Raw genomic sequence first — 21,903 nt, forward strand, 5'->3', positions numbered from 1 at the left:
TATGCAGCATTATTTAAATTCCAGACCCCTCGCTTCTTATTCCTATACATACAGAACCCAACATATGTCAATTAACACAAATATGCCAAATTGCTTGGCTTCAGTAATACCTCTAAAGTGCGTTAACTGCTATTGGCGCATTAAAATACACATAAATGCATCAAAGAGTACTTTTAGCAGTAGAAGAGAAGATCGGACACAATCATTTCAAAGAAAGCAAAATTGCACGTTTTCATTGTGCAAACTGATGCACCAAAAGTGCATCGCCCTTGATTCGATGCAATTCGAGTTGAGAGTAAACAACGGTTTATATGTAAAAGTAATTAAAATTGATGACACACATGCGCGCAGTTTTATCAGTAAAATATCATTGAGTGAAGGGGGCCAAAAAGTAGCTTTGAAACGTTGAGATAAGTTCCACTGAAGACAGGGCGACATTGCCAACGTATTTTCGTCATCGCTTCAGCGGGGAGAGAAGTTCTTTTTTTCTCCAAGACAGGAAAGAGATGGGAAGGTAGTTCCAGCCTCATGCTGGCATCTTTCCGTAACGCCGTCAGGGGACCCATAGCGAAGACTGGGGACTCAAACTGGGGGGCTTCGTGTTGAGATTTGCAGGTTCCCTAAGGAGCACGAGAGTAGGGGGACGCGGAAAGCGTCTTTCTTCTTTTTCGTTTCTTCTTTCGAAGTACAAGGGCCAGACAATGTTGACATCGAGATTTGAAGTCGTCTACGGAATTTGAACGAAAATTTTCTCATAACGAAGACTTGTACATGCAGGTGGGTCAATCGCTGCCGGTCAGCGGGCATTGGATACTGACAAGTGACGTCATCGTGGCACTTCAGCGCACACCGTTAGCGAAACGAGTAGCATATCGACAGTGAACGTACTGAAGGCTTGATCAAAGACATTTCTTCAGCAAAGTGTTAATTCAATGGCCGTCATTCACGATCATTCAGTGTTTTTTTATTAACATCCAAAGTTAATATATGCCCCGGCCTCTCAGTAAAATCTCTACAAGTGCAAGAAATCAACAATTTGTTACATGAAAATAACTTCTGACAATTTTAACCTTTCAATGTAACTTTTAATAATCCTTAACAAACGACAATAGACTAATTGTGCTTTAAAAACAAGCATGGTGTTTTGTTCGCTATGTGACTTCATACAGTATCAAGCAATTGGCTTGCGTTAAGTTTATGTATCTTGTTCGCGATGTGTCGACACCGATCTTTTATAGTCTGAAAATGGAAAGTTAAAATGCATTCAGTTAAACTTGTGACAATATGGTAGGTCATACACAGAACTGGAAATGCATTAAATAAATGTTAACGTACTTTTGGTGTCAATTGATATGTCTAAATTTGATTCCTTTAAAATGATCTTGTCTGAAGGTACCATTATTAAATTGAATTTAAATGATTAATCTAAAAACACTTTCTTGGATGCGTTTTGGTGCATCAGATGGAACAACAGCTGAGGAAAGTACCTTTCGAGGCATTTTTATGTGTTCTTTGATGTACCAAAAGTGTAGTAGTTTATGCACTTTAATGTGTCAAAAAGGAATATTTTGTATTAATTTACATATTTTGGATTCTGTGTGAACAACCTGATGTTTTACTTAAATTTAGATTGGTACCTCATGCTCACGCTGAGTTTGCAAATGTTAACAATTTCCTCGTCAGACTTTCTCGTTGTTGTGTACCATAAGGCGCAGTGACCATTTGCAGTCATACGAAAAGTCATGGCATTTACAGTCGCTTGGAGTTGATGATATGGCCACACCAAAATGAAAATAAACACAAATGCCGCCGACTACCACGCAACGACTTCGAACAAGACTAGTTAGAACTTGATCCTTACTTAGAATATCTTCCGCTCATCGTTCGTTGAAACTTGATCCTTGCTTGGAACATTGCTCATTAAACCATGATCTCTGCTTCGAACATTCTTTGTTAAACCATGATCTCTGCTTCGAACATTCTTTGTTAAACCATGATTCTTGCTTCGAGCAACCATTGTTAAAACTTGATGCTTCCTTGAAACATTGCTCGTTAAACCATGATCTCTGCTTCGAACATTCTTTGTTAAACCATGATCCTTGCTTCGAGCAATCATCGTTAAAACTTGATGCTTCCTTGAAACATTGCTCGTTAAACCATTATCTCTGCTTCGAACATTCTTTGTTAAACCATGATCCCTGCTTCGAGCAATCATTGTTAAAACTTGATCCTTCCTTGAAACATTGCTCGTTAAACCATGATCTCTGCTTCGAACATTCTTTGTTAAACCATGATCCTTGCTTCGAGCAATCATCGTTAAAACTTGATCCTTCCTTGAAACATTGCTCGTTAAACCATGATCTCTGCTTCGAACATTCTTTGTTAAACCATGATCCTTGCTTCGAGCAATCATCGTTAAAACTTGATCCTTCCTTGAAACATTGCTCGTTAAACCATGATCTCTGCTTCGAACATTCTTTGTTAAACCATGATCCTTGCTTCGAGCAATCATCGTTAAAACTTGATCCTTCCTTGAAACATTGCTCGTTAAACCATGATCTCTGCTTCGAACATTCTTTGTTAAACCATGATCCTTGCTTCGAAGAATCATCGTTAAAACTTGATCCTTGCTTCGAACAATCATTGTTAAAACTTGATCCTTGCTTCGAACAATCATCGTTAAAACTTGATCCCTGCTACGAACAACACTCGTTAAAACTTGATCCCTGCTTTGAACATCATTTCGTAAAGTGTTGCCTAAGGTTCGAATCCTGGTTGCATGGTATTCTGGTTATCTGGCTTTCGAGAACAAATACATTTCTCTGCATGACGCGCTAATATTATTTTCTACCTACAGTCTTGATATTCATAACAGCCAAGAGAAAACATCAGAAACTGCAGTTGACTTGTCTAATGGTGACGCAAATTTTCCCTTAACGGGAAATCTGGATTTAACGAAGCGTGTTTGAAAGCGTTCTCCGAACCTACTATGTGTTCCTAAACATGTTGACAAAGTGTGTTGTTCTTTCTTTCCGGAGCAAGTTTTCGAGAGTCGATTACTGTTATCGCAATACAACACTCATCTAATGGGATTAAGAGGGGTCAGTGGGGCCCTTCCCAGAAGGAGTTAGAAGGGAGGGGGATTGTCGTTCTTCTAAGCGTTGTTCTTATCATTATTGCCTTTTGGGATTACCTTCGAAGTTGCCAGAAAGAAGTTGGGGGCCGAGGGACGCAGGGGTTTGGAAGGGAGGGGCCGTTGTATAAGGTAATGGCGGCGGAAGAGAATTCAAGGGCTTTGTGATAATACCGTGGAATGTTCGCTACGACGTCCTGCTGTTGCTTTTGTTAATATCTTTCTGTAATTTCAGAAAGTTATTCCATTCGCGATGCCTCCTGACTATTTGCAGAGAATCAATTGTGAAATCTGCATAAATGACGTCACAAACTATGAAAGCAGTGAGGATTAAACAAACAATTTAAACACGCCTTCATCGTATAGGTTCAGCCCTTTTTTTGAGTGGCCATTGTACAATAATCTTCACAAAGACATCAGTACTTAACTCTTCCACCTCGCGTTCCCGCGGCTTTCCAAGACGTTCACATAAAGGCGGGTCAATCAGACACTTTGTATATTTAGAACTGGTGTAATTTTCTATTCGTAAGAAATGAAAATTCTGCGTTTGTTATCAACATAATTAAAGAATTGAAATTGGTTTAAGTCTATTTATTTATTTTTTCGTAGCAATAATTATGGTTTAACGATAAATGTTCGAAGTAGGGATTATGGTTTAACGAGAAATTTTCGAAGTAGGGATCATAGTTTAACGATCTATGTTCGAAGTAGGGATCATGGTTTAACGATCTATGTTCGAAGTAGGGATCATGGTTTAACGATCAATGTTCGAAGTAGGGATCATGGTTTCACGATCAATGTTCGAAGTAGCGATCATGGTTCAAAGCAGAGGATGAAGGTTTAAAGCGTAATTTTTAATTATGTATGGAGATAATTATGCATTTGTTAGTATCCCTCGAAATTAGTTGTTTAGTTCCTCCTTACCGTGCCTAGGAATGGGTCACTAGCTGCACAATGGAGTAGAAAACCGTATTGTACTTTTTAACTGTGGAATATTATGAAGAGATGAAAGTAACATGGATATTAGCATGTTTTAACAATTACCTTCAGTTCCCCAGTAACCTCTAAAGCATTGTAATACCTGCAAGCTTACAAAAAGAAGAAAAGGGAATAAAGAAAGAATAAAGTTCCTTGATGATGAGTTTATGGCATGCGGTTTCCAGCAAGCACAGCTGAAGAAACAGTTGAAAGCCATAAAGCGAGTACTTGCGCGACGACATGATCGCGTTCGAAACGGCAGTGCCGCGGCCCATCAAGAGTTTCCGCTGATGGCCGCGTGGAGCGCTGAGATCGCAGCGCTCCCCATCCAGTCCTCTCCAAGTGAGGGAGAACGAAAATCCAGTGAGCGGGATTTTTTCCAGGAGTTGATTTAAAAATAAGAAGACTTTGAGATAAGACCTACGTGAGGGGAAGTTGTGCGCCCTCTCTCAGCATATATTTCTTTCACGAAATTAGATATATTTTTCAGACTCCCCTCTGAATGCATCCCTCACGGCTAGCGAGTAAGCCCGGGTGACATTATTAAAGTTTTATAACGAATGGCCTCGGGTCCTTATTTATTCACATTTGCCTCGCTTCTTTTCCCCTTTCCTCACTTCTTCTTGCGAGAAACTTCACGTCGCTTCTGTGCCTTTTGTTTCTTTCGAAGTGATATTTTTAATAATTCCCAGCCTTTCTCCTGACGTATATGGCGGACTGCTAATACTTTAGCACGCTTTCCGCGTTTCTTTTGTTTCTCGCGTTACCGAAAGTTGAAGCGCAACTGTAGCGTCATCCATTTTTCAGCAACTTTCGAGCTTCACGAGAGCCGAGTGCGCAGTTGTGTTTCTCAGAAACCCACATAGACGTCATTTGTCGTCGACTAATGCCCGTTCAGCACCAGCGATTGACACACCTGTACGTACAGGCCTTGGCTATGTCCCGACATTGTGAAATATTGCCTTAAACGTCTCTTAGCGAGTTCAAATCTTAATGTCCTTCTCAACATTGTAACTATTTATCTTCGTTTGCTTAACTCGTGTTAAATGTCGTTTTATTTATTTATTTTAATAGAAGATTCCAATTACAGCGTTAGCCATTTTACATTGGAACGATTTTATAGAACATAAGGACAAAAATAATAAGATAATACAAAAAAAAATAATAACATAGAAAAATTACATGTGGTTAAGAGACTTACATACTTTTAGTTAACTTTCTTCTAAAACTGTCCAGATTTTCAAAAATGTCTATTTGGCTTCCTAGATTATTATATTCACTAGGCAGTCTATGGAACAGAGAGCGCTGGATGAGGCAAAATCTCGGCTTCTGAGTAGCAAAAAGTTGAGTGCTTGTTGTTGAGCGGGTAGGCACACGAAAGTGAATTTCCTGAATAAGGCGGTCACTTCTGATGTTGCCATTCACTATTTTATGTAGAAATATATGGTCAGCCAGTCTATGTCTCTCTTGAGGAGTTTGAATATTTAACATTTGCAGGAGGATGGACTTTTGCAAGTGTTTTGTGGACGGAATTCGGTGTCGAACAATGGCCAGGAAGAAATTTAGGACGGAATTTAGTCTATCTGAATTTGAGGGACATCAATTTTAGGTGACACAAAAGATTTGTAAAAGGTGCCGAGGGCAGTCAAGTTGTTTATTTCCGTGAAACGATAGAGAAGACCCAGCATACGCATTGAACCCCTTGTGACTGTAGAGATGTGCTCAGAAAAGGAAAGTTTCTCTTCAAATATGACGGCCAGGTCCTTTTGTGCCGCAACTCTTTGAACACAATTATTTTTTATGAAATATTTAGTATTAAATCTGTTTTTCTTTAAGGAGAAGGTCATGATGAGGGTTGAGGTTTAAGTTCCATAATTCACACCACTTTATTAGAGAAACTAAATTCTTTTGCAGAAGTGTCACGTCACTGAAATTAGAGATTTTACTATATATTTTGCAATCGTCACCGAACAAGAGAAGGTTTTTGCATTAATCGGAAATTTGTGAGAATCTTCAACGTACGTCACAGGAAAGTTAGCCAACCAGAAACTAACAATGCATCACGTGTAATGGCGATCGATTGTCATTATCACCTCGCGATTTCAGAAGGTAATAAGTGTTCAGCGGACAGTAAAAATCGTTGCCTAGGTATCGACAAAGGAACAATTATATGTGCACGTCTTAAAAATGTACTTGATCAGTCATTTGATATGCTCTCCGAGAAGTAATTCTTAACATTTGCTGTCAGAAGTGCAACAAATAAAGTTTTCTTCTTTACTTTTTAAGAATACAATAATTGTTTATTCAGCATAGAATTCTGATCCGATTTTTGACCTGGTGTTGGAGTAGAAACTGTCAGGTACCGTTTGAACCACAGCTCTTTGCAGTTTTCTTACCTGCTTACAGCAAAAAAGTATACTTTTGAGGTTTCATTTGTTTCTCGGCCGGGCAGGCCAAAAGCCATTGGATCCGTGACTCATATTTGCACAGCGAGTTCCCATTGTCAGCTCGAACTTGGCAAATTCCTGTCGGTACAGTTCCTTGAAGCTGATTGGCGAGTTTTGCAAAGACCATCCTCACGGAGGGAGGAAAAAGAAACATCACCCTTGGAGCCATCCATCTTTCAGTACCTTCCCCCTCCCCCAGGGGGTCATGGAAAAGGGGGGAGCAGCTGCTAAATGAAGACAACCCCTCCCACGGTGCCAAATTTTTGCCATTCACCAACTAAACTCTGCAGTTGGCTTTGTTGCCGCTGCCCGGAAGACAGATGAAGGGGTCGCTCTTGCCTTTTGTCCTTGAGGGATCGACCACAATCGCTATGGATGAAGTTGTAACTCAACCCCTAACGTCTTCCCAAGAGATAATGGTCAAGATAAGACAAAATGGTCTCCCTACACGGGGACAACTCTCAGAACCCTCTATTTGGGTAAAAAGGGGGGGACCGAAAGAAAAGGGGTCCAAGGCATTTCCCTTAGGGCAATCAGCAAATAAGAACCCTTTGCAATACTTTTTTTTTCCGCACTGGCGAACAAAGGAGTAGCGGAAACTTTGTCTTAGCACAATTCCAACCCTTAGCATACCTTATCCCACCTTTTTTTATGATCTCCAGGGAAATGTAGCAAGAAGGGCTTTGTGCTGGTGACTGTGGGTGGTACTTTTCAACCTTTTTTTTCTAAGGGCGAGACAAAAAAGACCCAAAGGATAGGAAAAAACCGTTTTGCAAGGGCCATTTGCCTGTCTGGCTGTTGTGTGGACAAGAACAGAACCCGTTATTTTGTCCTTAGCTGTCAGAGTCAAGTTACAAAGTCACTGGTACGTTACACCTGAAAATTCGTTTAGCAATATCCGACGACGAAAATCAGTTTCATAAAATTTCCCTTCCATAAGACAAATTTCCCTTTCCTTCACCAAAAATCCCTGCCTTATTATACTAGTATATTGGCTTATTAATCTTGGTGACTCGTGACATGTAGCTTACGTTATTTAATCTGCTACAGCAACGTCTTTGCTTTGATCAATGACTGCTACCATGAATGCAAGGAACGAATTATGAAGACACCTTTCAGTGTGGTGCACTGCACGTATTTACGTGTACATTTTATGTGTGTGTAAAGTGTTAGTGACACTCTTGGCAACAAGTTGGAACATGGAACTGTTTGTTATTGAACTCTTAAGAAAACACGAAAAAACTAATTACTGCACATCTTATGAATTCAAAATAACTTTCTTGGGGGAGGTAAGATATACACTCGGAGAACTAAATGCATCATATCGATTGATGCACTAATATGTGATTTATGGCTTCCTCAAAGAATCAGATTCACATTTGATGCATTTGGGTGCATTTTTGTATGTCGTGAAAGAAACATCAAAATGCATCATTTGATTCAAGTGAAGATTTATTTCAGTCGAGATGCACTTCAATGCATCAGTTGATGTTCCTTGATGCACCTTCCTGCATCTTTTTGGACGATGCACTTAAACGTTTGGTCTGAGCTACAGAGTTTATGTAGCTCAAACGAAACGTTTAAGCGCATCGTCAAAAAAGATGCATTCTGTTGCATCAAAACGCATCAGCTGATGCATTAAAGTGCATCTCGACTGAAAGAAATCCTCACTTGAATCAAATGATGCACTTTGGTGTTTCTTTCACGACATACAAAAATGCACCCAAATGCATCAATCGATGCATTCTGGTGCATCAATCGATATGATGCATTTAGTGCTCTGAGTGTAGGCTTCATATAAAATATATTCATAAAATTCAGGTACATTTTAGGGCATATTTAGTATCCTAGACTACAGTTTCAGGCACTTTGTGCATTGGTTAATGCATTTATTTTTCTGTGTAAGATATTCCTCTCAAATGTCTGCGTGTATTGAAATTAAACCCAGTTAGCAAGGTATCGTAGATTTGCTCATATCGTTAAAAAAAAAGGCTTAAAAAGTCGTACACTTGGGCATGTTGATGGGTGTCGAAGCTGCACCCTCGCAAATGAACTAAATAGGCCATTCCACGAAACGTTGTCATATTCCATGTTAGTAAGAAAATGAATTGACATGAAAAATTATTAATGTTTTTAATTTCATTAAGGTTTAAATGTTTGTGAATGATTGTAATTTGCATATTTAACCAAATCATTAGCATCATGCAGATTCATTCACAGGGAAATGAAGTCGAACTTTGCTACATTTTGAAAGCGTCACACACGTAGCACATGCTTTTCATGCACTCAGGCTATGTCGTCATATTACTAATACTCATTTTCTTTTCATTTGGGCTACTGCATGGCAAAATGAATAGCGCTCTCGCCTGCTGTGTGAGCGGGTCCGGGTTCGATTCCCGGTATGAGCCCACAAAAACTTCGGCGTTGACGAAGCGTCGGGAGGACAATTTGGAGCTACTTGAAAAGAAGTAACGGGCTCCGGTCTCGAAAGCCAGAAGCAGCGACGATGGGACTCGATACGCTGACCACGCGTCACCCAATGAAAATCTTAGGTTTATTTCATTTGTTAGCTGACACCACAAAGTACTTCATAATCTTATGAAAGGACGTAACGCTGCAATGCCGCAAATGACACAAATATGTTGACTCTGTTATAATGATGCATTTTGGTGCATCACCATGAGTATTACCGTGCAAATTGTCCATCACCATGTTCGTGCACATTATTTGACCCAATAAGAGCTTCAAGAATTAAAAGAAAACTCAAAACAAGCTGTTGGCAACTTCTGCATCAGCATACATAAAAATCCATCGCTTAAAAACGCATAGGATGTAAGAGAAAAATTAATGAAAATAGTCATGGACAATTTGCACGGTAATACTCATGGATCCCACTGTACCAGCTGCATCATCAAGAAAGATGCAGGCACCTTGGCCTTACCTTTACAAAGAATATACAAAAAGCATCATATTTTTACAAGGAATATACAAAAAGCATCATACCTTTGCAAGGAATATGCAAAAAGCATCATACCTTTAAAAGGAATATACAAAAAGCATCATACCTTTACAAGGAATATACAAAAAGCATCAAACTGTAAAACTGATTCTTTACAGACGCCGTAAAACACAAGTGCGTCACTCGATGTATCAATGGATATGATGCATTTAAATTTTCTGTGTGTACAGGTGCGTACAGTATGCGCCGCCCAACAAGGAACAATATGATTTCTTCGAGGCATGTATATATATATATATATATATATATATATATATCACCCTCTTATCTCTCCTTCCACGTGGGTGTTCCGACTGACATGCTTCACACCCACCCCCTCGCCCCTCGGCACCCTTGCAGAATCCGAATCGAACGGGGGTGAAAACCGATCTCTCCCCGAAGGCCCGGTGTCAGGGACCTGCAGGAGGATGCTATCTTTGGAGATCAAGGGTGGTGGTGCATGATTTATCAGCTGGTTCTGTTTCTGCGCGGGGCCGGCCGTAGCTCTCCCGAAGGTAAGGGGGCTTAAATATTTACGGCGCTAAGCCTTGATGCGCTAAATCACGCATTTACGAACCAATGGTATGGCACGGCTCTGCGGACCCAATACTTGCAGCACTTCGCGATGGGAAACAGACATACTGACTACAATTAAACTCCAGTTCTTTTCAGGCAAGTATCTAGAAATGTATTCGGGAGGGGTTCGAACCAAGTGCCTCAGAAATATTCATAAAAATAATAGTAATATAAAACGTTACTAATTTATACGTTGATGTAATTTTTAGGTCTATTCGTAAAAATATTTTATTTGAAACCATATAAATGAATTAAAATTGATATTATTGTTAATAGTACAGAACCTATATTTTGACTCCAATAACACATTAACGTGCATAAATACAAATGATACACTTTTAAGTGAGTCAAAATACACTTAGAAATGCATAAAAGGGATTATTTATCAGATGAAGTTCCGTGCGGTAATAAAATTACACATTTAGCTGTGTCAATTGATGCATTAAAAGTGAAATTTTCTTGTTTGAAATGATCTTCCCAACTGATGCATTTTAGTGCATCCTACGGAAGAGAATCTGATGCAAGTGCCCTTTTATGCATTTCTTCGTGTATTTTGACACGCCAAAAGGTGCATCATTTCGGTTTATGCACAGTAATGTGTTATGAGAGTCAAAATATATGTGTCAATTGACACGTTTTGGGGTTCTGTGTGCATTATCGATACATTCATACACTTTTTTTTTTTTTTTTTTTTTTTGCTCCAGCATTCTAGTGCATAAATCAATATGATGCATTTAGTTTTTTTGTGTGTGTAGTGAATGAGCTGTTAGGGGCGGAGAAAGAATGTGTACATAGGAGACAACTAAGAGACAGAATAAAATATAAACTAAATGCAATATATAAAGTAGAAGAAAAATCCAAATGTTATGTAGCGCGTACAGCTTATGGCTCGCACATGAAAGAATAAATCTAATCTTCTGAAGAAATCGTATATTTTAAATATCGTAGAACAACGTGACATGTTTGGTAGCAGCACACTTTCCACTGGCGACGTTCACTTCAACGATATTTAAGCTAAGAGAACCAAACTTAACAACGTAGGCATTCCTCGTGTGCATGACGTCATAAATCATGCATCATAAAATCGCCAATTACTCGTTTATAACACATTTCCGCGCGCTAGAAACAACAAGAAACGTTCATACGAATAACAATTTTTCTCGCGGGGTTACGGAGGATCACCATCACCGTTGCAATTATCCTCATTCGGAAAATAAAAGCAAGTGTAGGTTTCGAGTGTCCGAGTGCCACCACTGACCTTGCTGGACTCAAACACCCTTCTACGGAGTGTGCTACACTTTTAATGCTTACAAGTGTATGCTGAAAACGTACAATATTGTTCAAAAAATGTGTGAAAATAATCAGACTAACTTTGGGGAATGTATGCCGCCACATTTGGAACACGACTTACAGGTCCGAATATACACAGAAAACTAAATGCATCATATCGAATGATGCACCAGAATACATCGATTGATGCTCTAAAGTGTGTTGTATGGCTTTTTTAAAGAATCAGATTAATGCATTTGTGTGCATTTTTGTATGTCGTGAAAGAAAAGTGCATCATTTGATTCAAGTGAGGATTTATTTCAGTCGAGATGCACTTCAATGCATCAACTGATGTGTTTTGATGCACCAGAATGCATCTTTTTTGATGATGCACTTAAACGTTTCGTTTGAGCTACATAAACTTTGTAGCTCAGACCAAACGTTTAAGTGCATCATCCAAAAAGATTCAGGAAGGTGCATCAAGTGCATCTCGACTGAAATAAATCCTCACTTGAATCAAATTATGCACTTTGGTATTTCTTTCACGACATACAGAAATGCACCCAAATGCATCAAATGTTAATCTGATCCTTTGAAGAAGCCATAAAACACACTTTAGAGCATCAATCGATATGATGCATTTAGTTCTCTGACTAGATATATGTGAGTCCAGGACTAACTGCACCGTAAGGTTCCATATATACAATTATAATTCTTCACCACATTTTAAATCTTTTTCTATTTTTCGTTTTGTGGTACTTTTCAAAGCATTTTTACTCTCAGTGCGTTTGTAAATGGAAACACGGGGCCGTAGCCCCAGACCCCCTAAATCCTGGGCCTGCAACTTGTTCACTTTGGGCTGGCTTTTCAAGATATCAGAAACAAATTCCAGGAACGTTGGAATTGTTGAATGTTTATACAGTGCAAGAGTGAATTCTGTGTATCCACACATATCCAGTTTCAGAAAGTACAGAGTTTTTTTTGCAGAGGGAAAACGAACTGGACAAGGAAACTTTGCCGCATTCTTGCAGCTGGCCGTTCACCGAGTTCGAATTCGCCACCGTGCTCGATTTTCTCTTAGCCCTTCCACCGTATTTCGGGGAGGTGGGGGGCTACAGGAAATTAATCCCCTTCCCCCCCTCAAAAAAACAACCCGCCACCTTGCAACGAGGGAGGTGTAGCGTGCGCCAAACTGCGTTATTTACAACTCAGAACGCGCCGGGAGAAAATGTTTATGGTGATTTATGCAGCCCGTACCTTCTCCTGGGCAAAGCGGGGTTGCAGATATACAGGCGCTCGCCGTACCGCATGGCTGCATCGCTAGCCCCTAACTCCTAGCGCGTACTGCTCTTGCGCATCCCCCCCCTCCACTACTCTCTTCCCTTGCCCCCATCCCCCTTGCTCCGTGCCTGACAGAAAAATAGGATAAGTAATGAAAAAAATACCCTTCTGCTCACATCGTAATTTTCAGAAATAGCACGAACGCGTACGGTGTGAGCTCTTTACACATTCTCGCCAGAATAACATACACCGCCGGAACGGGGCATTTATACCAGAAACTTTTGTTGTACGTGTCATATAAATTGGAAAATATAAACAAACCGAGACAATAAATACCGCGGAAAGTTCATTCCGTACAAAAAAAAAAGCGAGAATAACAAACAGAATTATCGTCCATCTTCCAGCGGCTACTACAGCCTGAACATGTTACGCTCGGTGTCTAAACGAGCTTTATCAAAATACTACAATGGTGCTGCCACCTATCGGACAATGTATTAATTAGATCTAATTAAATTGGACTGTTGTTGCTTTTCTCCTATGAGGCTAATGGAACGAACACAGTTTTTCGCTAAAAAAAAGTCAGTGGGTTTTTGTTTTTGAAAAAAAGTGTTACCACGATATTTCATATTTGGCAACTTCAACTTTTCCACTGTTAAAAATTATGCAAAACAATTAATCTTAACATTGCTACAAAAAAATGCATTTCGAACATTTTTTGATCTATCTTGAATACACTACACGTGTTCAAGTGTGTCCTGAAAGTGCCCAAAAGTGTTCAGCAAGTGTTTAGCAATTTCTAACACATTTGCTGCACTCTGAAACACACAATTTTTACACTTTTTTGCTATACGTTTCTGGACAGTGTTCTAAAACGATGTACACTTACCGGCAATGAAAATGGGGACACCTAGAATGCATTGTGTGTGTTGCCTAACTCGACGGCGGCAAGCCAACTTCAATAGCAACTTTTCAATAGGAAATACGGTGATCGTCCTGGGAAGCGGATCTTTCAGGATAAAGGTGTCCCATTTTTTTTGCTGGTGACTGTACATACAGAAATGTAATGTGAGACAATTGACACACTTACTCCACAGTAACATATTAAAGTGCTAATGATGCACTTTTTTGATGCATCAAAATACACTGAGAAATACTTAAGAAATGTATTTTTACTAGTTGCTGTTCCGTGTGATGCACTAAAATGCATCAATTGAGAAGATGAGACACTACAACTTCAAAGAAACCAAAATTACAATTTTAACTTCGTCAATTGATGCACGAAGAGTGCATCAACATTCATTTGATGCATTTCGAGTTCTGTGTGAATAATAGATGGCAGGGCAGAAATATTTTTACCATTTTCTGCGTTACGTTTTGCTCTCAAGATAGCATTGTAATTTACATAATTTTCAAACGCAGTGTGAATGATGAGGGTTTCTAATACAGGCAAATTAAAATGCAAATCCATATTTTTGAAAAATGGATGAAGACTACTTACTTTTCTTGCGACAGCGGCAAGTAAGTCCCATCCTACCCAAGTACCATCAGACTCCACTGCATCCGGCATCCATTAACCGCACAATTCCTCTTGGCACCCCTTATCACCAGGCTCACCGCGTCAGGTAAAATGAAAGGAACCTGCATAAGAATAGATTTGTACAGAATTATACTTCTTGTCCAGCCTCATCATGTATTTTAATACTTTTATATGCACAAGTATATAAAGCAGAATAAATACACCATAGCCTATAGGTTATATACGGAGGAGAAGGATCCCCAAGGACATATGTCTATCGTACGCCGCTGTACAGTTTGTCACAAAGAACACTGACCAGCTTGTAAAAATTCTAGACGATTTTCATCTCGTGCTTGGCACCATTCCGATTGTAATTGTTAATTTATTTGTTCGTTGTTGATCGAAACTTCAGGTCCGATGCATTTCAATGCATCAAGATAAAATTACGTTAAGACAAATTAAGCGAAATACTGAAATGCTAGCTTCTCTGTACTTGAATCGAAGTTTAATTCGTTTTACTGTTTTCATTGAATCATTAGTTCATATGACTGAGTGCTTTATTCTCACATAAATATTTTCTAAGATTTTGCGACGTGGACATAGCAACAAAGGAAGCTGTTTCGACACGTACACTTAACAACAAAGGAAGATGTTTCGACACGTTCACGTAGCAACAAAGTAAGATGTTTCGAGACGTTCACGTAGCAACAAACGAAGATGTTTCGATACTTTCAAATAGCAACAAAGGAACATGTTTTGAGACTTTCAAATAGCAACAAATGAAGATGTTTTGAGACGTGCACATAGCAACAAAGGAAGATGTTTCGAGACGTGCACATAGCAACAAAGGAAGATGTTTCGAGACGTGCACATAGCAACAAAGGAACATGTTTCGAGACTTTCAAATAGCAACAAAGGAACATGTTTCGAGACTTTCAAATAGCAACAAAGGAACATGTTTTGAGGCTTTCAAATAGCAACAAATGAAGATGTTTTGAGACGTGCACATAGCAACAAAGGAAGATGTTTCGAGACGTTCACATACCAACAAAACAAAATGTTTTGGAATTATAAGGGGAAAACCTTTAAAACGAAAACCTGACTGAATTTATTTCTGCAAAAAGAGTGCTCCAGGAGGGTGGGTGGGGGATCCGTGATCTGAAACTAATCTCGAAGGATGGAGTTCCAGATCTCCGGAGGCGGAAGTCGGCGTGCATCTGGGACGATAAGGAGCCTAATTGATTGAGCAATCAACCGCCGAGTAACGCGCTTTTAATGGGTCCATTATGGATGTAGGGCTCTTGCGAACGGCTTCTCTTCAGGAAGCTGCGACGGGGATGCTCAAATCTCCGACTGGCTTCGGGGCAAACAGCCGAAGAGTGGAAGTAACAGAGCGGCTAATGGCAGGATTCCTGATTGTTGAGCTGCCGCAACAATGGGGGAACTATCTGCGATATGTCCTTTTGGTTATTGGATCCTTAAAATCAAAGCCACCCCCTGCAGGAAAATTCGAATGATCCCAGAAGAGATACTACTTCACTGTATTTGGAGAACAATGGCGAACTCAAGTTTACTATGTATAAGAATTTGGACATTTTTGGATTACCTTTTTCTGGAAATTGGCGGAGGGAAGTAAATTTTAAAGTACAATTGTTCAGTAGAAAATATTCAGTGTGTCCCGGGTTCGATATCCTGTGGATGCATATAGTGCTTCAAATCCCACTTTTAACTATAGGTCCAGTCCAGATTAGACTATCTGTGCATAAAGTGGACTTAAACCAAGCCTACGTTTGAACTCTAGAACAAAATGAACTGTAACTTGAACAGTAAAATTGACTGGAGACTTACTCTTTCATTAAAGTGCGTTTCCAGTTACTTTCGTGAACTGCAAAATTCACCTTTCCTACGGTGAAAGTGACTGTCGAGTTACTTTTTCAACTGTGAAAGTGACTGTCGAGTTACTTTTTCAACTGTGAAAGTGACTGTCGAGTTACTTTTTCAACTGTGAAAGTGACTGTCGAGTTACTTTTCAACTGTGAAAGTGACTGTCGAGTTACTTTTTCAACTGTGAAAGTGACTGTCGAGTTACTTTTTCAACTGTGAAAGTGACTGTCGAGTTACTTTTCAACTGTGAAAGTGACTATCGAGTTACTTTTCCAACTGTGAAAGTGACTGTCGAGTTTACTTTTTCAAGTGGGAAACTGTCCTTCGGGTAACTTTTTCAAATGCGAAACTGCCTTTACATATACTTTTCCAAACTGTAAAGTTAATCCTGAAATTACTTTTTCGAACTCTCAATTTATCGTATTCAACTGTAGACGTCTTTATAGTTAGCTATACTTTTGAACCATGAAAGTAACTTTCGAGAAAGTAAGACTAATCGTGATTAACTTACTCTTAGGATTATGTAACTCTGAAAGCATCAAAAGTAATTGTACAACATTTGGGAACTTATTGTATTCTCAAAGTATCCAAAAGTGTTCCAATTTCAACTTTCAGACAGTGCATATAGAGACATCCCTCTTTTGGCACTTTATGGAAAGTGGCTCTTTGTTGAAGAGGTATAAACCAATCATTGAAGTGGAAAAATTAAGAGAATATATTTTTCACAAACCTGTCAAACATTTTAGTGTTCGATTCTGCAGTATTGCTCTCTTCACAGTATAATGAATACAAAAATGTTTACTAAAGCAATCCGAGTGAGTTTACAACCGTTACGCCATCTATTTGATATTTCTCAAGAACAGGGGTAACATAAACAAACAAAAAAAAACAACTGACAAACGATTCTCCCCCGCCTAGAAACTGATTGCAATTCGTATCTCACAGCTGAAATAATTCGTATCTTTAGCCCCCCTTGAGGAAAAACGAACGACAGGATCGAAGTACGGCAAGAAAAGCCAAAAAGAAAAAAAAAATGGCAGTTCAATTTTCTTCTCTCGAACTCGTATCCCATTAATGTAAAAGCTTTTTGAAATATGCCATCTCCTCAGACTTTCCTTTCTCTTACGTTTTTTTTTACGAAAAAAAGAGAAAGAAAATAGTGGGTAGAGAACGTTGGGTGATATACGCGATGGCCCTGCCCCCCCTTCCCCTCCCCTGGTTGCGCAGACCAATTTCCTTTTCCTCCCATATATTTCTCAGGGTCTCTATGTTGTTTTAGTTTCGGAAAATGGGGCCACTCCGGCCAAAGTATGCTATTTTTCATAGTTCCGTGCAATTTTCAATGTTCTTGTTTACCGTTTGTATTCTCCAGCGTGCCGTAACATCGAAGACCGACTTGGGATACCTCCGTGGAGGAGTGGTTAGCGTTGCGAAGCCGTGGAGTTCGCCATCCGGATTCCAAAGTCATGCTCGTCTGATTGGCTGTTCCGTCCACTTGCCGTGACGTGCGTCGCAAAGGACCAATCGCATTGCCTACAAAGAGACTCATATATGTTGACTCCAATAACACAATAACTTGCATAAACTGCAAACGATGCACTGTTCGATGTGTCAAAATACGCACACAAATGCATAAAAGGACACACTTACCAGCTGGTGTTCCTTGTGATGAACTAAAAATGCATCAGTTGGGAAGATCAGACAAGATCATTTCAAGATAACAAAATTTCAATTTTAATGCATCGATTGACACGGCTAAATGTGTAATTCTGTTCTTTTCGACAGAAAAGATAAGAATAGAATTTCCATGTCCATTCTTTGGCCGGAACAACTGTAGTTGAAGTTGCTAAAAGCCAAAAGCAAGTGCGTTACCCTCACTTTAACCGAAAAAGTATTGTGTTACGGTTACTTCAACCAAAAGTAACGCAAGAAAGTAAAGCGTTACTGTTACTTTAACCGAGAAAGTAACATGTTATAGTTACTTAACCACGAGTATACATTTACATTCACAAAAAGTAATGCGTTAGTTACTTTAACCAAATGGTTTCTCGTTACAGTTAATTTAAACAAAAATGGTGAGGTAACTCGATACCACTATATTCCTTTTCCGGAATGTCTGGAGTAAGAGAACGCGAACGCGTTCTGGGCGCATGTTGCGGTGTGTGCCTCGTCCAATGAACGCGCGGGAGGGGGCGGCTCGACTGGTCCAGTAGTTCTGTGGGAATTCTGCATTCAGGAGAGTCTGGCCCCGCCCACAAGCTTTCGCCTCTGCGCGTCGCTACTCCAGACATTACGGAAAAGGAATATAGTTAAACAAAAACGTAACGTGAAACAGTGCCATAAAATGCTGGCGCACAAGGAAATTCAACCGAACCCAAGCGCTATATCACCAAAGTGTAGGGGAAAAAATCATGGTAGTACGCACAGCCGATGGCTCGCACGTGAGATGAGAAATAAATCTAAATATAAACATACACGTAAGTGAATGATTATCTGTGCTATTGCTTCCTGAGATGATGCTATTGATTTCACAATTCGTTATTTGCTTGCTTGATTGATTGATTTATTTTAATTCGGTTTCTGTGTGCCACTTTTGGCTAATTTGCGAAGAGGGGGATGAGTGATGATGATATGATGAAATTGATGAATTGACACTCACAAACATCCATCCCAGGCCAGTATTCGAACCCGGGACCATTCGTTATTTGCAAAACATCCTTGCGAATGCATTTACCAGTTATGAATTTAGCACTACAGTCCCGCCGTTCTCATATCCGGCGCAGGAACCGCCCTTGTGACAGCGACCCTCTGTTGTCGCGTTTACCTGCAAGGAACTCGCGGTCAAACAGCCAATTACACCCTTCTATTGGGCAAGAACTAACAACGTTGAAAACAAGCCATTAGGGAAACAGAATTTTGTCAAAATAACACGTGTCTTGTCACTTCGGCCTGAAAGCTAAATGAAAAAGAAAAGCCGCTGGTTCGGACTCGCTTCCGAAGTCCCCGGATTGAAATCCCGGCGTGAGCATGAATTTAATCATGTCACAACTCATCTGCCTCGTCGCGATTAGTCAAAAGTGGTAGAAAAGTGACGATGAATAACGAAAATACAAATGCGACCGAAGAAGCACTTTTTCTGAAACATGATATTAGCGAATACAAGGAATTGAGCAATGAATAATGCCTAGAGAACACGAGGAATTAAGACAGTGGGTAATGCCTAGATAACATGAGGAATTACTCAGTGGATAACGCCTAGAGAACATGAGGAATTAGCCAGTGGATAATGCCTAGAGAACACAAGGAATTACAGTGGATAATGCCTACAGAACACGAGGAATTGCACAGTGGATAACGCCTTGACAACACGAATTATTAAATGAAAAATGCCTAGAGAATATTGAAATATAGAAAAATCAGCTCATATGTTACTGTAAAAATTACGGACTTATAAATTAAACATTAGTGGCAAATGAAACACATCGACACAAATCTAAAAATGTGTAAATAGTGCAAAAGGTCTGATACGAAGTTACTGCATACATTTTATCTTAATTACATTTTAAATCAGTATATACATACATAAAAAGAAAGTTATTTTTTTCTGTATCATCAATAACCAAAACTTTTTGTCAATTTTCTAAAGGAATTATAGTTTCATTGTATCGAATCGGTAAATGTTAAATGATTCTCTTATTCTCGTTGACATACTGCACGTATTTCAACAAAATTCTAACAGACTTAAATTTTCAACAACAGGTGGCACATCTGTCGAAGTTGCTGAAATTCTAATAGAGTAGAAATGCCTGTGAACAATTTAGATAATTTGTTTAGAACACTATATTACATTAAATATTATACCTTATATGGTAACAACAAATTTACAATTGCCGGCAATTTATTTTACATATATTTAGAAATTTGGAAGAAGGTATATTTCATTTTATTATGATTTTAGTTAAATTAACTATAGGATGATGTTATTAGCATGTTACAGTTCAATTAGTTTTAACATATTTTTGTAGAGAGCGCATTGTGACCTCGGCTAGATTGCGTTCTTAAAAGTTATGGAAATATCCATTTGTGTTGTTGCTGAAATGTCATGAACCTTTCAATAAATAACAGTGTTAAATGGAAAATATTATCTGCTAAGCTGAATTCACGGCTATATATACTTTATCATACAGGGTGGCTACAAACAAGCAGAAATGAAATTCCCTGACTTTTCCAGGTTTTCCAGGACAAAATTTACATTTTTCCCTGACAATTACAAACTAAACTAAATCGATGTTTTTGCAAAATGGAAATAATAACTCATACAGATCCACGTATGGTTTTGTTAAGTACCAATATCATCTTCTATGAAATTGACTTAATTTCTCTATTCTCTATGATTTGAATTCAAACTGCAAAATAGTGAATTTGGAAAATTATTACAATTCACAAGCTAGGGAAGGATTACGGAATTTTGTCATACGCAGTAAGTTTAAAATAAAATATTTGATTATTTTTGGTTTGATTTGATTTGGTGTTTTAAGTCCACTTTATGCGCAGTAAGGCTAATCGGGACTGGACCTACAGTTTTAAAGTGGGATCCGAACCACTTGTGCCTCCACCGGGTATCGAACCCGGGACCCCTTGATTACAAGGCAATGACGCTACCACTGCGCCATGGGGGAGGCTCTATTTGATTATTTTTAAAGTTACGACTAAATGAGGTAAGAGTGAAGAGTGATTGATTAAGAAATACAATTTGTAATTTATCAGTCTCGGTATTATATGTTGATATTTCCACTGAGGTTAGGAACCCTCTGCTTGCAAGAACCATGAGTGCGGACTCATTTTTCAATGCATAAAGCTACTTCTCTCTTCTCTGTAAAGCAAACAACTTAACTCTTGCATATAAGTGAAACAATTGAATCGAACAAAATAAAGTGTCATATTTCCTTAGATTATCAATGGGATTTCTGCTTCAGTACAGTATATCCAAGTGAACTACTATGAAACTGACAACATGCAGTTATACCATTAATGCTGACGAAAAGGGTATGTAGGTTGCCTATTAGAAATTTAACGCAAGGAATTTATAGAATAGCATTGTATAGGTATCTGATTTAGCTAACCACACATTAAAACAGGAACACTAATAATATAAACTTCTGAAAGTTCATATACGAGGGGAGTGCTGAAAAAAGCTCCAATGGTGCCTATACGCAGCACTAGTGGTCGGAGAGCGACACACACACATGCAGAATTTGGCACAGAGCCACCAGCAATCATGTGAGGTGTACAGACCGGATAGTATGGTCAGACGATGGTGCAGACAATTCACGGAAGGCCAGTCGAATGTGCACAACCCCATACAGCTGAGTACACACGGGCCCTTTGCCTTTGCATCACTTCAGGTGATTGATCTTGAACCACTCCCTGTACAGCCCTGACCTTGAATGTACAGACTTTCATCTCTTTGTTCAACTGAAGAGGTTTCTGGCAGGGCAAGGATTTGACAGCTACACTGTGGTAGAGATAGTTCCAGTCTTTGCCGTCAGACACATATGCAATGGGCATACAAAATTTAGTGCAGTGCTACGACGAATGCTAGAACAACGGTGGTGATTATGCCGAAAATTAGGTTAGGACTCACTGTTACTAATGCAATAACTTACAACTGATATTCTTGTTTCATTTATGCCTAATCGGTAGGGACCTTGATATTTTTTTTCTTTTCAAATTGGTGTATTTTCTTATTTTTTATTTTTTACTATACGGTGTTATTTTCCCCAAAATTAACATTTTTATTTTAGCACATTTTCTGGCAAAT

General features: G+C 39.1%; 2 long non-coding RNA genes across 3 annotated transcripts in view; one reads left to right on the top strand and one right to left on the bottom strand.

Moving 5' to 3' along the window:
* LOC145978446 (uncharacterized) overlaps window positions 1-21,903 on the top strand; it is a 430,067-nt gene that overhangs the window by 295,539 nt on the left and 112,625 nt on the right. The window lies entirely within an intron of this gene.
* Window positions 1-21,903, bottom strand: part of LOC145978448 (uncharacterized) — a 286,399-nt gene that overhangs the window by 163,136 nt on the left and 101,360 nt on the right. Inside the window, exon 3 of the long non-coding RNA XR_014440695.1 lies at window positions 14,181-14,320. This is a non-coding gene — a long non-coding RNA (uncharacterized LOC145978448). The remainder of the gene's footprint in view (window positions 1-14,180; window positions 14,321-21,903) is intronic.

Source organism: Lepisma saccharinum, chromosome 24 (assembly GCF_977018435.1).
Source record: "Lepisma saccharinum chromosome 24, izLepSacc3.1, whole genome shotgun sequence".
NCBI classification, from domain to species: domain Eukaryota; kingdom Metazoa; phylum Arthropoda; class Insecta; order Zygentoma; family Lepismatidae; genus Lepisma; species Lepisma saccharinum.